We start from the raw sequence: 5,151 nt of genomic DNA, 5'->3' as shown, positions 1-5,151 counted from the left end.
CAGCGCCGAGGTTGTTAACGAGGCCCCGCCCCTCTCCGTGCGCGTGCGCTCTGGGCTCCCGACGGGCCTGGCCACCGCTCCAGCAAGGTCGTTTCGGTCCTTGGGCTGCCCCGCGGTGGCAGAGGAGGGTTGCGAAGGCGCTGCGGTTTCTGGCAGCCAACGGTGGGGTTCCTCAGAGTGGAGGCGGTCCAGCAGGCCGGTTCGGGGCAGGCTTCGTGCAGTTTAAAACTACGCGTGGTGTGGGGGGTGGCGGTGCAGACGCGGCTTCTGCTCTGGTGGAACTTGGCCGGGTGGACAAGACGGGGTGGTGCGGCTAGAACGAACAGGGAGCAAAAGGCAGGGTAGACGACAAGGTGCAGAAAGGGAGGCGTCTCTCTGAGGAGATGACACTGCAGCTGAGAACTGAGTGGAAAGGCGCTCCGGCAGAGGAAACAGCAGATGCAAAGACGCGGAGGCTCGTTGGAAGAAGCGAAGAGAGGCCAGTGCGGCGGATCGCAGGCCGGGGCTATGAAGGTCAAGTTCAGCGGTGCCCGAACATGGAGGATGTTCAAGATACGGGCCGAGACTTCATTCTGTGGCCGGTGTTCGTTGAGGCGGGGAGGCACTGTCAGAACCTCCTGGCAAAGGCAGAAGGAGGGGTGAGAGGCCCCGGCCCAGGCAGGAGACTGTTGGAGTAAAACCCGGAGCTGAGAGGGCCAGGCTTTTGGATTTTGTTCACTTCTGTGCCAACTACGTCATCGCCTAACCTCTCTCCCGCATCCCTCCCCTCCCTTCCATGCCTGGCAAGTGGTCTTTGCTCCATGACTATTCATGGGAGGAAAGAAGGTGCACTCAGCCTCAGACGTCTGAACAAGTAGGTGCAGCAAAGGAAGAGAAGAGAATAGATCCAAAGTGCCATTTTGGAGAAAGGAACCAATGCGACTTGGAGGCAGATTAGATGTCAGCAATAGGGACATGCTTGGTGACCAAGGGTGGATGAATGGTGCTGCAGACACCCTTTGCAAATCATTGTTCTCTGCTCCACTTGATGTTCCCAGCCAGTGGATGGTGACCTCCTTTTCCTCCTCCAATCCCTCTAGTCCTGTCCAGGGATATCAAGTGTGCCCCTAACACCTCACCCTGGGCTAAGGGGTGTCAGAGGAGTTGGCGACAATACAGGCCTAGGAGAAGTAGCGTGCTCCCTGAGTCCCCTCCGTTGAGGCAACATGTTCTTGGCGGTGAGTGCTGGCAGGCAGAATCAGTCTGGGTCAGGGTCCTTAGATTTGACAGCAGGGGTGGGCAGACATTTAAAGCAAATTAAATTCTCTGCATTACTGTCACATTTGCAGAGGCCAGGCATGGAGTGGTAAGTGGAACAGAAAGGTCAGCATTGGGGATGGGGTGGCCTTTGTGGTTCAGGCCTGCAGCACTTGGAGGTGTGTGAGGAGGCTGTAGCAACATGTTAGAGCCTCACACACCCTGTGCCAACCATCAATGGAGGCCTGAAGGCCTTCTCCAATGTCACTGAGCCATCACCTGACCCCACCCAAACCTCTTTTCCGCTTGGCTGGGCCATGTCTGTCCTTGGCACAAAGGGCAGCACACCTTAGGTGGGGAGGGGGTGGCCAGTGATCCAACCATGGCCAGAAGAGGGTGGGAACATAACCAGTTGGGCTGACAGCCCCCTCTGCTTTCTTAATGCTCTAAACTAATATAATTTGACATGCATAAAAATTTAAACACATTGTATAGTAAATCTAAAAGCATAATTTATTCACTTATGAATTTAATCAAATTTCTAAATATGACATGCATAAGAATTTAAACACATTGTATATTAAATCTAAAAGCATAATTTATTCACTTTGAATTTAATCAAAGTTCTAAATATTACTTATTTTTGTTATTAAGTGTGTTATCAGCTGTTGAGCTTTAACATTTGAGCATCTTGGCTTTTGCCATTTTGGGGGTCAGCAGAATGTGTTCAGGAGAAACATGAGAAAATAAAACTGAAGGCTCCTGGCCTTCCCCCCTCTCAGCCCCCAGTGCCAGCCTGCTGAGGCCATGGGGGCTGAGGGCCATGAGCCTCCAGACCTCAGGAGGTCTTTGGCCCAGATTTGATGGAGGGGGTGGGGCAAGGCTCCTGTGAGCAGGGCATTTGACAGCCTGCCACAGGCATCCCCTGGCTCTTGCCAGTGTCCTGAGCCTCTCCCTCTCCTCCCAGTACTGAGGGCCACCTGTTGGTAATGTGGAGCTGCTTTCACTTTAAGAGCGTATGCACACCGAGGCAGAATATTCCCTCTGCCTTCATCCTCTGTGGCCTGATGGCCTCTGGAGGCATGATGAGCCAGCCAGGAGCTTTGTGCGAAGGGCAGATGTGGCCCAGCCAGGTGGATAGGGGTTCGGGTGGGGTCAGGGAGATTGTGATGGCTCCGTGATATTGGAGGAGGCCTTAGAAGAGGAGGCGGGTTGCCAAGGCCTGGGCCTTGTCTGTGGGGGTGGGTACCTGCAGCCCCTGAAGGAGCCCAGGAGGAGGTGCTGGCTGGTTTTTCTGGGTGGCCAGGCTGGGTCTGAAAGGGCCAGCCAGCCAATGAGGGTCTGGAATTGTGGTGAGGCCTCCCTGGTTAGTGTCTCCAAGGTGTGGCCCCTCAACCCTGCTCTCCCAGCAGGCACCTTTGGGCTCTTCCAGGAAGTACGGGCTGCCCTTTGAGGGGCTACAGGGCTGGGGCTGCTGAGCAGTGGGTTTGGGAGCCTGTGCTGGTTTTAATGCCCAAAGCCCTGGACATGAACTGCCCACCATGGGGCAGTCACAGGGGACAAGATGGGGCCTGGCCAGACCTGGATGCAGAGCAGGCGAGTAGTATGCTGCAGCACTGGGTGAGCTGTAGGTCATGCTGGGGTGTTGACTGGGACTGAGCTGATTTGGCTTGGCCCCCAGACACCCCACTCTGTGCCATCTCCCAGTCAACTTGGAGCTTCTCCAACCTCAGAGGCATCTGATGCTGGCATTTGTGGGGTGTAGGTCAGGCTCCAGGAATGGAGCCAAGGCAGCCCAGTTTGTTGAGGAAAGCAGCCCCCGCCCCTACTTTCAGCCCCTCCTCCTGCTTGCTTGAAGCCCAGACTATGTGGGCCCATTAGGTGGAGATGGGACTCCAGGACTCAGGGATGTCCTGCCTCCTGGCTGCCTCTCCTGGAGGGCCTGGACTTCCACCTTTTTGCCCCTTCTCATGCAGGGTCTCCAGGGTGCTCTGCCTTCTATCAGGGAAGGGAGAGGGGCTGCAGGAGCTTGAACACTTTGGGGTCAGACCTTGTTTCCGGAGGGTGGGACATCGCTCATTTGGCCTGCTCGCCTTGGCTCTGGGGTGGGGTGAGCATCCTAACCCTGACTTCGGGGTAGTGGGTACATCTCAGAACCTTATGGGCCATTTCTGTGATTCAGGGGTGGATGGAGTTTAGCCCTTCTGGATCCAGGTAGAATCCAGGCTATCTGCAGATCAGGCTCTGTCCCTTAATATAGCCAGCAGGGTCTGGATGAGTGCAAGTGGCACTTACCTTCACATTGACCCATTTGTATGGGAGTTGGGGGTCCCAGACAGTCTGGTCGGCTTCCACCATAAATGTTGTGCTGGTCCCCGGAGGTGATTTGAACAGCAGCTTTATGTGGTGTCACTTAGATGGAGCAGCAGTGATTAGCAGCCCTGGCTGGCAGTCTAACTCTAGGCCAGCCTTTCAGAACACTCACCCTCTCATCCCCAGAAAGCTTGTGGCTGCCCTTGGGCCCGCCTTCCGGCCTCCCTTTTAGATGCTAGCCTTGGTTCACTCCTCTTCCTGCCTGTCTTGTCTGCTGCTTTGTGAAACCAGGCTGGGGGTCCATGGGACTCAGATGACCTTGGCTTCCCCTGGCATCCTGGAGTAGAGAGCTGGGATTGGAATTTTCTCAGCAAAAAACTGTCCAGTTTGTTTTGCTTTTATGAGTCCAGGGCAATCTGTGGGGGATAGGGAACAGGCCCTAGGGTATGGCCACTTCTGCTGGTCTATGGAGGTCTCTAGGACTTCCTGGGTAAGGTGATGTCTCACCAGCTCAGGTAGACAATGAAAGCATGTATGGGGGGACTACCTCTTTGAGGATGCCAGCCTGCCCACTACAATTGTGGCAGAGAGTACAGTTGTGTTTTGGTGTCTCAATTTTATCTGGGGTGCCCAGCTAAGTAAGACTGTGTGTCCCAGCTCTCTGCACTTGGTGCAGCCGTGTGCCTGTGTTCTGGGCAGTGACATGGATGCAGAAGCATCACAGCCAGGAACTGCGCCCTTTTGCTCCTCCTTGGCTTCCTGCTGCTTCCATCTGGAAGCCTCAGCAGCCCTTGGACCCTGAGGGGTGACCTTGAGGAGAGAGGCCTGCATTTGGATGGAACAGGCAGGTGGAATCTGGTTCCCTGAGACCTTGATGGTGACAAAATGTCTAGACTATTTTCTCTAGACTTTGTACTGGCAGAGAAATGAACTTTTTTTTTCTAAACCACTGCAATCTAGGGTATTTTGATGTGTGCAGCAAGCTTGTTGCAGAGTCTTCATCCTGCAGGAGGTGTTCTTATGGCCTGGGGTTCCCTTGACCTGTAACCTGCTGCCTGGCAGTTCTCCCCACAACGAAGGCCATGGAAAGGCTTGGTCAGCCCTGCCCCCTAGCAGGATCTCCCCACCCTGTCCACATGGCTGCCCTCCTCTTCCCTTGTTGGAGCCCTCTAAGTTCTGGGTACAGCTGTCAGGCTGAAGGACAGTCCCTGTGTCTACTGTCTTTTTCAGTTGATCCACACTATTGGACCAGGCATTGCTCTCAGCCCTGACATGAATATCTAGGCATTGTTCTCAGCCCTGGGTATCTGCCCCTGGAGAGCCCTCGACCAGGCCATGCAGGACAGAGAAGGCACGACCTTGTCTCCCAGGTCTCCTCACTGCTGCTGGGGGCAGGGCAGGGTGTGGAGTCTCTGTGGAGGGCTGTGCCTACCAGATGCTACAACTGTTTGGGACCAGCATTTCTAAGGACTGTCTAGGCTTAACGGTCTAGAGGAAAGTGGGACAGGAATGGGGGATAAAGCAGGCTGACTCTCCTGTCAGGGAGGTCCACAGCTCCTGTCCACACCCCTCCCCTGGGCTTAGAAATGCCACAGCTCAAAT

The sequence above is a fragment of the Pteropus alecto genome, unplaced genomic scaffold (assembly GCF_000325575.1).
Source record: "Pteropus alecto unplaced genomic scaffold, ASM32557v1 scaffold44, whole genome shotgun sequence".
Classification (NCBI taxonomy): Eukaryota; Metazoa; Chordata; class Mammalia; order Chiroptera; family Pteropodidae; genus Pteropus; species Pteropus alecto.
This window is presented reverse-complemented; position numbering follows the sequence as displayed.